The sequence below is a fragment of the Myotis nattereri genome (genome assembly GCF_964212035.1).
Source record: "Myotis nattereri genome assembly, chromosome: 3".
NCBI classification, from domain to species: Eukaryota; Metazoa; Chordata; class Mammalia; order Chiroptera; family Vespertilionidae; genus Myotis; species Myotis nattereri.
The window spans coordinates 58,061,569-58,074,464 of NC_138077.1; positions in this window are offsets into that span (position 1 = coordinate 58,061,569).

Consider the following 12,896-nt stretch of genomic DNA (forward strand, 5'->3'; position numbering starts at 1 on the left):
CTGATTGTGTGTCTCGTGTGGTCTGTTGTCTTTGTCTTTGTGGTTATGTGTTTTATTTGACTTGCCATTTTCAGTTATTTATTAGAATCCTCATAGAGGACATAACCTGGTCTTTCCCTTCCTCCCTCATCCTGATTCTGAAAAGTATCTGTAACTGAATTTCAGGTGGCCTCCTTCTGCAAGAAATCTGTGAGGGAAAGCAACGGGCCTGGGCTGAGACAAAGAAGGGGGGTGTTAGCAGTTATGTTACTGGCTGCAGACTGCTAGCAGGTGCATTATCAACTAACTTCAAGGCCTAGATCAGGGTGGGCAAACTTTTTGACTTGAGGGCCACAATGGGTTATTAAACTGGACCGGAGGGCCGGAACAAAAGCATGGATGGAGTGTTTGTGTGAACTAATATAAATTCAAAGTAAACATCATTACATAAAAGGGTACGGTCTTTTTTTTTTTTTTTTTTAGTTTTATTCATTTCAAACGGGCCGGATCCGGCCCGCAGGCCGTAGTTTGCCCACGGCTGGTCTAGATATATCTTAAGAGTAAAAGTACTTTAAAATGTGTTCATAAATATTAATCTAAAATTGCTGACTGTTCACTTTTGGTAATCATTAAAAGATTAAAGTTTCTAAGAATAAAGAATTCTAATACATTAAAAACAACTAAACTCCCAGGAGAAAAGCAGAGGAGAAACAGAGCTGAAGTCTGCAGCTGCCCAGGTGATTTAGAACTGTTTGCCAGGCAGACTCAGCCCCTGAGAGCCAGGTCAAAGAAGGGGGACTGGATGCCTGAGCTGCCCGCTGCGGCCCAGAAAGAAGAAGCAGCAGCGAGAGAAGTGGGGAAAGCTGAAATTTACCTGCCACTAGAGCTGCCCCTCTATTGCCCAGAGAGTAAGGAGTACTTACAACAAGCAATACAAGACTTGGGCCTTTAGCTTACTGGCTACAACAGTTAAAACAGAAGCCAGTGACTGGTACTAGCCTTCCTACAGCCCCAGGAATAGAGCAGCAAGCCTGGGATCTATAAAAGCTGCGGATAGAGCTAGCGAAATCTCCCTGTTTGCAAATGTACTGAAAGGGTTCAGTACCTGTTGCTGCTGGAAGAGGAGGGGCTAATATCCCCTTCCAGTGCACTCCCTTGGAAGAGGCCTGGTTGTTGCTCTGCCACAAAGGGGACTGGTGGGAAGTCAAGGATAGCAAGGCCCTGTAACTAATAAACAGGGTTAACAAAAAGGCAAAGAAAAGGGCACTCTCCCTGGACCTGGGAGCCATCAGGACTTTGAAATTCTCCAAGAGAGGAGGAGTCTGACTCAGAGACTGGCCGAAACCTCGTTGGGTTAGGAGAACCGGAGGCTGCATATTGAACTTATAGACTGCAGTTTGCTAGGCAGAGGTCCAAGCTCAGTTGTATAGGGGTTAAGCTACCTGTATACAGCAAAACAACCTTCTCCTGTGCCAGGATACATATTAAGGAAATTGGACAGACTGTGCTTATAGCTAGAAAGAAGAACTGGCCGCAGTGCACAGCCCTGACAGTAACCTGCAGAAAATTGTATAATAAACTTAGATGATGCCTGCATCTTCATGGACATGGCTCCAAAGAGACAAGGACAATTTGGCCTTATGTAGGAAGGTCAAGAGTAGACTTTAGTCACCTCCCTAAGATGTTCATATAGCCCTACCATATCTCATGTGTAGTAGCAGAAGATTTAGCTGCCTGAAGCGGCCATGGTGCCAATATTATGTTTCATTGTATTAATATGTTATATTCACCTTTGATTCTCTTACAGGTTTGAATGTAGCTGTAGCTGCCGAGAGGGCAAGTGCCCAACTGGGCAAAGAAAAATAACCATCAGGTTTTGGCCTCTATTAAGAGACAGTTAACAGTTGGCAGCCTGTATACTGTCTTGCAGGCCTGTGTGACCATGCCCATGTCAGGGGTGGTACAAACCTCAACTGTAGGAAACTGGGGAAGGCCTGTTTGGAACAGAAGGAAGTAGTGAAGTGGTAAATACTAGCCCTCTGTTACAGGAATTATAGACCCTGTGAGGACCTGTGACATGTAAAACCCTGTAAGGAAATAAAGCTCCTTTAGTGCATTCTGAGAGAAAAAGTCAAGTAAGGGGGGCCTTACTACAGGAGAAGCTATAACTATCTATTTGAATATAGACATATTATAAATTTCTTCTTGTCATTTAAAGATGGTTATATTACTCTGAAGAGTCCATGAAAAGGGACTGGCAGGGAAAATCAGGAAATCTTGGAGCAGGTCAGGTCAGTATGTTTTTCTCCTTATATAATTCCTCTAGAATTTGGCAATGCTTAATAAATCATGGCAATACATTTCTTTGCATATATTCAATAAGACTGGTTCCTAATAGTGGTTTTATTAACGGAAAACTTTGACTGAAGTATCATGTTTTAAAGAGACCTGTCTGAACTCTAAAGACTTGAAGCCAATAAGAGTGCCATGGGAAAAGCCTGGTATCCTGCTTGCGAGCCCTGAAGATGGCTGCCCTGATGCTGGAGCGTCAGGCCCATGCCCTACCATCACTGGTGGTTGGTCAGAGTAGAAGAGGAGCAATAAGGATGCCTCTGCATCCCTGTGGAACCCCCACACACTCTGGGCTGCAACGAGTAGGAGGGCTACTGAGATGGGCCTTAAAGCCTAGAGCGTGGGCTCAGGTGGAGTTGCTTCAGGTGAGGGATTCACCTAACTCAGCAGATACTGCAGGCAGGCCTGATGGCAGCTGGATGGCTTGGCTTCCTGGCCCTATGGGGCACATTAAGATTCAATCATGAAATTCCAGCAAAGATAGTCAGTTACCATTCTTGTTGTATTTATGCAAACATCAGACCAAATTGAATACGGTAGATAAATTAGTCTTAATTTGACTTTTGATAACCATAGAGGAGTTTTAAGGAGAAAAATCCTATTTTAATAGAGGTTGTTAAAGATGAAATTTTTTCCTTCCCTTCCAGTGGACCATTTGTTATAGTTTGTCTCTGCCAGGTCACAAGCCCAGCTCCTTCTGTGCCCAGGACAGCAAGGAGCCTGACTGGAAGATGACCTCTGACCAGACACACCTACTGCAGATCACCCTCAAGAAGACAATGGACCTGGCCAATCAACCTGCTCCAAAGGATTCAGAGAACACTCTGAATTCTTCCTTACACTTTCTTTCTTATCTTCTCTTAAAGGCAAAATGCTCTGGTATTTCTAGATAATCATTGTTTTTATCTTTCTAGTAATTCTCATTTTATCTTTTTATAAACGCTGCAGGAACCCGAGGCTAGTCCCAGGAGGAGAACTCTTCTGCCCTTGCTGAAATACAGAAGCAACATAAAATTACTGCTTCCTACACAAAAAAACGAAACAAGATAAATAAAACAGAAGTTATCTGAGTCCTGGGCTGCATGGGGGGGAGGGGGGGGGATTTAGAAATGGGGGATCTAGACAGGAGCATGTCTTCTAAATCTGTTAACTTGCTTTATCTCATCCCATCTAGATACTTTTAAACTTCAAATGGTCCTACAAGCCCGAAGAATTCCCTACAAACCTTTCCAAGAGGAAGAAATGGGATGTTAACCCCTTGAACATCGTCCCTTTCTAGCAGGAAGTAGTAAAAGATCGATCAACACCCATGTTCACCATAACATCCCGTGGTTGTTGTACCACAAGGCTGAAAAGCTTGTGGGACAAGGGGGGGGGAGGGGGATGTGAAGGAAAACCCCTATTCTGTAAAACAACTGTTTGGAATTCTCTGCTATTCTTTGGACAGCCTCTTATTCTGAAAAAGTAACTTGCTTTCTAGCCTGCTTGAATAATGGGGGAGATAAATTAGCTGTCTGACCTTGTACACCAGAGACTAGATACACCCAATGCCATACCAGGTGCATTTTTAATTGATAGAACTGTGTAGTTTTCAAGGCTGCCGCCAGCAAGCACACAAAGGGCTGGCTCTTCCATAAAAAGGGAAGCTCTGCTTGTAGCTTTGCTTAGAATTTGGATTCATTTCCCTAGGGCCGCAAAAGTGAATAAAGTGTAACTCCAAACTCTCAGAGTGCTGTTTGGTTCTTGTCCAGTTTTTCTGTAACAATAGATGCAAAAACACAGATAGGCTCAGTTAAGGTAAAGGTTGACCTTGTCAGTGAAGATACCGGCCTAGGACGTAACTATCCACCATAACTGCTTTAGTTAAACTTTAATTTCAGACAATCTTTTGTGGTTACTTTAGGTCTCTGAGTTTGCAAGACTGCCATGCAGGCCTCCCCTGAGCTTGTCAGGTCAGCATGTGGCCCCTTTCATCCACACATACCTATGATAAAGTTTAATTCATAAATTAGGCACAGTAAGAGACTAACAATAATAAATAAAAATAAAGGACGGAAGATAGGAGGGAGGGAGGGGAAGTAAACTGCCTCCTTCAGGGCAAAAATATCTTCATGTCCTCTTCCTTTCCTTAATTCCCAGGCATTCCGCTTCCAGCACCTTCCTCCCTCTAGTCTAACATGGTTAGGGAAGGAATGGCTCTGACTTCCAACTAATGTCATAGGTTGTGAAGATTTTGCAAAGGGAAACATGGGCTTTGCTAATTGCCAAGGAAAGGGCCGTAATATAGGAAAGGAGCAAAGGCTTAAAGTTGGAAGAAGTAGATGTTTAAAAGGCTGGGGGAGAGGGGAGGATGAAGTAGCATGAGGAGAGGAGGAGGGCTCTGTACTTTACAGGCTTTATCTGGTGAAGGTCGATGTGAGGAGACTGTATTGCCTTGAGGGATGAGCTCTATTAGAGGCTTGTGATCTCCTTGTTCTGCTACAGTGTGGCTTCTTCCCTGGGAAACTAGGAGTAAACAGCATATGGAGCATTGTTTGGGGGTGGCATGCATGTGTTCACACCACAGAGGGCGGGAAATAAACCAAAGTAATTCTCTCATCCCACCTTCCCAGTCACGCACGTACCTGAGCCATCTTCAATGCACACAGAGCCCACTCATGGGAATGGCTCTCGCAGAGTTTGGGTGGGGTCAAATCACCTGAACAGCCTCTACCCTTCCACGGAGGAGAAACAGACATCCTCCCAAGGGCAAAATTACAGATTGAATACAACTTGAGACTCGATTTAAATTTTATATGGGAACTCGTTTATTTATAGTTTTTAAGTTTATGATTTCTTACATCTTTCCTCCTACTTTTTATTTAGTGGGTTTTTAATTATGCCTTTTCAATAGTACACTTGCAAACCCTGACTTACTCTTCAAAATAATTGCTCTAATTTAAACTTCTACATCTTCAATACTTAATATTGCCAGACATTACATTTTTCAAGTTGATAGATGTGAAATAATACATCATTATTGTTTTAATGATGCTGAGTATTTTTAAAACTCTGTTTATTAAACATGTCAGTTTCCTCTTCTGTGAATTCCTTTTTCATGGTCTTGTCCATATTTTTAAGGGGATTCTTGCATTTTCTGTTGATTCAAAGATGTTCATTTATATTTTCTGGATACTAGTTCTTTACTGGTTATATGCATTGCAAATATCAGCTTCCAAAGTGTTTCTTACTGTATTGATTACTTTTCAAAATTATTATACAAAAGCTTTAAAAGATTAAGGGATAGTGGTTGTCTGTTTGTTTTATCCCTTTGTTGTTTTTTTTAACTAAATCTTTATTGCTCAGATTATTACAGTTGTTCCTCTTTATCCGCCCCGCCCCCCCCCCCCCCCCCCCGCATAGATCCCCTCCACCCAGTTCCCACCCCACCCTCTGCCCTTACCCGCTTCCCCTCCATGGCCTCATCCATAGGTGTACGATTTTTGTCCAGGCTCTTCCCGAACCATCCACACCCCTTTCCCCCCGGAGAATAGTCAGCCAACTCCCTTTCTATGGCCCTGATTCTATTATATTCACCAGTTTATTCTGTTCATCAGATTATTTATTCACCTTATTTTTAGATTCACTTGTTGAAAGATGTGTATTTGTTGTTCATAATTTGTATCCTTACCTTTTTCAACTTCTTCCTCTTCTTAAAGGATATCTTTCAGCATTTCATATAATACTGGTTTGGTGGTGATGAACTCCTTTAGCTTTTTCTTATCTGTGAAGCTCTTTATCTGACCTTCAATTCTGAATGATAGCTTTGCTGGGTAAAGTAATCTAGGTTGTAGGTTCTTGCTATTCATCACTTTGAATATTTCTTGCCACTCACTTCTGGCCTACATGGTTTCTGTTGAGAAATCAGCTGACAGTCGTATGGGTACTCCCTTGTAGGTAACTGACTGTTTTTCTCTTGCTGCTTTTAAGTTTCTCTCTTTGTCTGTTGCTCTTGGCATTTTAATGATGACGTGTCTTGGTGTGGTCCTCTTTGGATTCCTTTTGTTTGGGGTTCTCTGTGCTTCCTGGACTTGTAAGTCTATTTCTTTCACCAGGTAGGGGAAGGTTTCTGTCATTATTTCTTCAAATAGGTTTTCAATATCTTGCTCTCTCTCTTCTTCTGGCACCCCCATAATTCTGATGTTGGTACACTTGAAGTTGTCCCAGAGGCTCCTTACACTATCTTCATATTTTTGGATTCCTTTTTCTTTTTTCTTCCGTTGGGTGTTTTTTGCTTCTTCAAATTTCAGATCTTTGACTTGATTCTTGTGATCCTCTAGTCTGCTGTTGGAACTCTGTATAATATTCTTTATTTCAGTCAGTGTATGCTTAATTTCTAGTTGGTCCTTTTTCATATCCTCGAGGGTCTTACTAGATTTCTTGAGGGTCTCACTAAATTAATCAGCGGTTTCTAGAAAATTCTTGAAAAACCTTATAAGTGTGGTTTTGAACTCTATATCCAGTAGTTTGCTTTCCTCCATTTCTGTCATTTGTGACCTGTTTCTTTGTCTCCGCATTTATTATGCTTCCCTGTGTTGAGAGTAGCTTTCTGTGCTAGGTGTCCTATAGGGCCCAGTGGCTCAGCCTCCCCAATTACCTGAGGTGGACACTCTTGGTGCACCCCTTTGTGGGCTTTGTGAACAGTATTGTTGCAGTTAAGCCTTGACTGTTGTAAGTATCACTGGGAAGAATTGATCCCCAGGCCAATTGGCTGTGAGAATCAGCTGTGTCTACGCTGAGACAACTTCTGTGCTAGAGACACCCTTCTTGGGCAAGACTTGCTTCAGTGGGGCTTTTGTGCTCACTGAGTCTGCCCCTTGAGTGTGTCCATTATGGATCTGGGGAGTTGTAATCTGGATGGTCCCACTCTGACCAATAGGTACACAGGCTCTTGGATCTCTAAGGAGGTGTTAATTTAGCCTCTGCCTGAGGCTACCCAGCAGGAGCTATGGAGAGATCTGCAGATTCCTCTTCTTTGTTTTGGGTTTGGAGGTGCCCAGATGAGGCCCAGCTGTGAAGCAATGCAAGCTGCTATGGGGCCTTGGGCCTTCTTTTGGAAGTTCTGGGTTTCTCTGACCCAGCTGCAGTTTGTTAGGTAATTTTCAGATTGCAAAGGGCCAGGCCATTCATATGCAAAAGCCTCTGCACACAACTTGGGTGGGGCGGGGTCTCAGGGAATCAACAGGGTGGAGCAAACAGCTATGGCTGATTCTCAGTCCTACCCTATGTGGCCCCGGGTCTCAGTGTCCCAGTAATCACTGCAAGCACCTCTGAGAGAAAACCGCCCTTGAGTTCCGACCAATGCTAGACAGTCCAGTTTCTACCAGTATGAGTCTGAGTCCCCAGAGACTCACCCGGAACTGGAGTTCAGAGCAGTCGGGAGCTTGAGACTCCCTCCCGATTGAAAAAGACAACCGCGTCATCAGTTGCCAGCCTTTTCCACGTGCACCTCCATACCTCTGCACTTTACTTCCGCACCTCCTCTGAGTCTCAGTGTGCTTTTCTCTTTCCTTCTAGTTGTAGAATTTCCACTCAGCCAGCCTTCCTGTGGTTCTGGATGATGTCCATTTTGACTTTTTGTATTTTTGAAGTAGTTGTGCCAGGCAGCAATTTCTGGTGTTTACCTAAGCCACCATCTTGGATGACCTCCTGTTTGTTTTTAAATAGGTAATAACACCTATGAAATTCAAAGGCATGAAAGTATGCAGCAAAGAGTCTCCCTCCACTGCATCTAGCTAGCTAGTTGCTTGTCTGAAGGGACTACAATGCAAAATATACTATGATACTGCAACAAATCGCCTTGCACATAGATTATTCCTCACTTTTATCTGTATGACAAATTCCTAGCAGTGGGATTGCTATGTCAAGGATATGTGCACTTATAATTTTTATATTATTGCTTCTTATGTATCTTTCCAGAGCTACTTTAAACATATCCAAACACATGTAAATATGGAAGAATGTCTTTTATTTGGACAGACTTGAATTTTCTCCTGAATCAGAGTCTACAATGATCAGTAGGCTCTTGCCGATATTGAAAGTTAGAAATTCCTTTGTATTGGAAATTTGAAAACATTTCCTCCATTTTGTTTAAGCTTCCAGTGTTGATGGTGAGAAATCTAAAACCATTCTGATTCTTCTTCCTTTTTTTATTTTCTTCCTTCTAAAATTTTGTTCTCAGTGTTTCTGAAATTTCTTCATGGTATACCCTGGGATTGCTCTTTTTATTCTTCTTGTTCCTTTTTATTCCTATTGAACTGAGCACTAAGGCATTCATCTGGAAACTCGTGTCCTTTAGTTTGGAGAAGTTTTCTTGAATAATTTCATTGTTAAGTTCTCTGGTTCCTGATCTAATTGTTTCTGGAATTACTATCAATTAAACATTGGGCCCTTTGACTGGTCTTCTAATTTTATCTTTGTTTTCTATTTTTCATTTTAGTTTTTACTTTCTGAAAGTTCCTCAATTTTATCTTGTTTTTTTCCATTTCTATTATACTTTTTAACTTCAACTCCCTTTGTTTTCTTCTTAAATGTTCCTTTCTTATAGAGTTTTCTTTTCAATAGTATTTTTGTGATCAGAAGAGTCTTACATCCTGTGGGCAAAGAAAGGGATCAATGGAAGCCCTTAGAGAACGTGTCTGCTGATGCACACTGCCCCTGAAGCAGTCCCCCTTCTGAGGCACAGTCCAGGTTGCCACAGGTCCTGCAATTACACATCTGAACACTTGCAGGGAAGACAGTCTCCTTCTGCATTCCCCTTTATCCACTGAGGACAAATATGAGTAAACACTTTCTTAAATAAGTCTGAGAGTGAGGTGATCCTACCTGATTTCTCATTGTAAGCTGCAGCTCCAGCACCCTGTGAAAAATGGGAGTGGTTTTAAAAAAACTGAAACCGAATGACTACAGATTACTGATAACAGATACAGCCTAATAATCACAAAGCAACAGATACTCTGCTAAAAGCCCTGGGTTTGAGGGGAAGGGGAACACCTACCTGTTTGTTCATTACTTTAATCTGTGTGCCTGAAATACTTGAAGTACTAAATATCATAGCAAACATTGACCCTACCCCACTTCCTAGAGGCCAATCAATGCACTTCTGATTCAGGATGAGATGAAGGGTTAGAGATTAACACATGCAAAGACCCAAAGGTCAAAGCCCAAATTACCAAAACTTTCAGATAGGCCTCCAATTTCCAAAGGCTTGTGGGTTTTTCTAGACAGAACAGAATACATGGGGACATGAGCCTCACCAGCTATACCTCCCCATCTACCAGTAAGGGACCACTTTCAATTGTTTATTTCATGACACAAGCCTGAATGTAGAATTTTACGTTTGAACAAATGAGGTGTCTATTCTCTATTTCTTTGTTTTTATTCTTCCTCCATAATGCTCTTCCCTCCCCCGTGCCCAATCCAGCAAAAGCAGAATTGCTGAATAAGTAGACAGAATCAAAATGATATTGAGGTTCCATTTTTACATATCATCCACCCTCTGGCTGCCTCTGATGATTAGATTAGCATATTCTGGATTCCCTGTGTCTCACATGGTACAAGGAGAAACTTTAATTGGGCTATTGATACCAAACTGAAGACCCAGATTTCTTGCTATTATGGGAGGAAATATTCATGTGCTGATCAAGTTCAAAATTCATCTATGTTTATATATAAGTGCTTTTTACCTTAGAAAGCTCCATCCTCTAGGACCCTAGGGTCTTCAAATGTTTGTACCCTTCAAATGTTTTGCTTTTCCAAGCATAGACTGCTGTTCCCAAATATGGTGGTCCACTTCTAGGAATGAATACAAAGGATGCAATAAGCACAGACCAGAGTCTTAGGGAATTTGGCAAGAATGAACCATAGGAAAACTAAACATGATGATTTCTGGTCATGAGTAGGTTTTAGTTTTACTAGTGAAAAGGCACTATTGTTTTGTTGCCATAGTTACTGTTTACCTCCTATTTTTTATCATGAGGTTCCAATTGAAACTATAATGGCAGTTCAGGGAAGGGAAAGAGACATACGGGCTACAGCAGGGAGAGCTTTATGGAGGTGAGACTAGAACAAGAGCTTGAAGGGTAGAACAGGTTTTTACAATTAGAAGAGGAGAATGATACCAAGTCGTAAGACTGAGCACAGTAGTAAAAAAAAACAATGAGGAAAAACCAGCCTTCTGCGTGAACGTGAAGAACCCTGGAGAGTGTCTGAAGAAAGGGCTGTAGTTATGTATGTCAAGGGTGTGTGTACTGAATTTGTGATAAGTTCTTAATCTAATAAGAAAGGGGAGCCTTGCCTGGTTTGGCTCAGTGGATAGGGCGTCGGCCTGTGGAATGAAGGGTCCCGGGTTTGATTCCAGTCAACCGCATGTACCTTGGTTGTGGGAACATCCCCAGTAGGAGGTGTGCAGGAGGCAGCTGATCGGTGTTTCTCTCTCGTCGATGTTTCTAACTCTCTATCTCTCTCCCTTCCTCTCTATAAAAAATCAATAAAATATATTTTAAAAAACAAGAAATGGGAATATCTGGATAAAAATCAGAAACTCTATAAAAACTATTTTGATGATTTTCTATCTAATAGGTGGAAATGAAAATGCTTAATGACACAGTAGCCTGCACTTGTTGTCCACAGAGTTGCCAATAGGCCTCTGAAATGATTTGTAATGCCTTTGCAACAGGAAAAAATTTCTGCAGCTATCTACAGCATCAGAGCACTATTCTTCCATGTCAGGAAAAACAGCAAGTTCAGTCCAATCTTAAAGTCCCAGGACAAGATGCATTTTTGCCTCCAGAGGGCACTGCTGTTTTCACAAAAGAAGGAAGTCTGGCTGGGCTTTTGCTTCAGCTGCTGTTGCACTTGTTTCTTTTTTCCTTAGGTCAGGCTTTAAAGGCGTAGGAATACACTTGAGGGGTGTGTGTGGGTGCATATAACTCCAAAGAAATCAGAAACAAGGAGCATATTACCCACAATACAATCTGTTCAATTTTAATAATACCAATAGCAACAAAAGTCTTCCCAACTTTCCATCACTGGTTCCTACCGAGTTCTTTTCCCTGCATGGGCAACATGAAGAAATGGATTCTCCTCTATCCAATTGCTGGCTCAACCCACTGTACGGGGTTCCTGCCTCACCCCCAGTACTCCTCTGCTCATCAGTGTCCTCCATGAGGTTAATTAACCTCAACAGACTCTCTTCTGTATTTCATTCTTTGTGTCCCAAAACTCTGCTTTCTTAGCATCCCTTATGCCATCTTCACTTGGTTCTTTTGGTAACTTTCACTTTAGCTTTACAGGCCTTTTGCCTGGATTCACCTTCCTATCCTTACCCGACTCCCTCCAAAGTCCATGCTTTCTCTCCTAAACACCACAGTTCAATCAATGATATACCACTTATCACTTAAGTCAGAAACCTAGAATCTTCTCTTCTGTCCCATAAACAACCTATCAATTAGCTCTAAACACCTAAGTCACTTATGCGCCTATCCTTCTTGCCTATTGACCACTTCACTTCAGGGCCTCAGGGCCTCTTGCCTGAGCTATGTCAACACAGTCTCTTTAAAAATTTAAATATATTTAATTTTACATTTTATTGTTTGGATAGGTATTATGTTTCCTGGTTCAAATTTAGAAGTGTGAAAGGCTCCCTCCTACCCCTAACTGCAGAATCAGAAAGTCTATGCAGCTGTAATTCTGCTGGTACTGCCAAATTGCTTCCCATAAGGATTGACCCATTCCCAGTCTTACCAGCCATGTGCAAAAACGTTCTCTCTGGCTTCTCTGCCTTCATTCGTCCCTGCTTGGAAATGTGTCCTCCACATGGTTGTCAACACCATCTTTCTAAAATGCACATCTGACAACCCTTCTGTTTCTTCCCACTGATCTCCATGCCTTTCACTGTCTAGACCTGTGTTGTATGCCCAGTGTGGACCATTAGCCACATGCGGCTCTTGAGCTCCTGAAGTGTGGCTAGTCCCAACTGAGGTGTGATATAAGTGTGAGATAAACACTGGATCACAAAGACTCAGAATGACACAAAGGATGTAAAATATCTCATAAGCCAGTCAGATAAAGACAAGTATCACACAATCTCACTCACATGTAGAATCTAAAGGACAAAATAAACATGAACAGAATAGATCCAAAGACATAGAAACATGGAACTGACTGATGAATCTCAGAGAGAAGGTGGCAGTGGATGGGAAGAGATTAACTGAAGAACTTGTATGCATATGTGCATAACCCATGGACACAGACAATGGTGTGGTGAAGGCCTAGTGGGGAGGAGGGGACGGGCTAGAGTGGTTCAGTGAGGAAACAATGGGTCCATCTGTATAACTTTCAACAATAAAGATAAATTTTAAAAACGTTTTTAACATTGATCACATGCTGAATGATTAATTAAGGATATATATGATTACATTTAGGATATATTGAGTTAAATAACATTATTAACATTAATTTCACTTGTTTATAAAGTATGGCTCATAACATTTAAAAAATTAAAATTATATATTTGTAAGAACAGC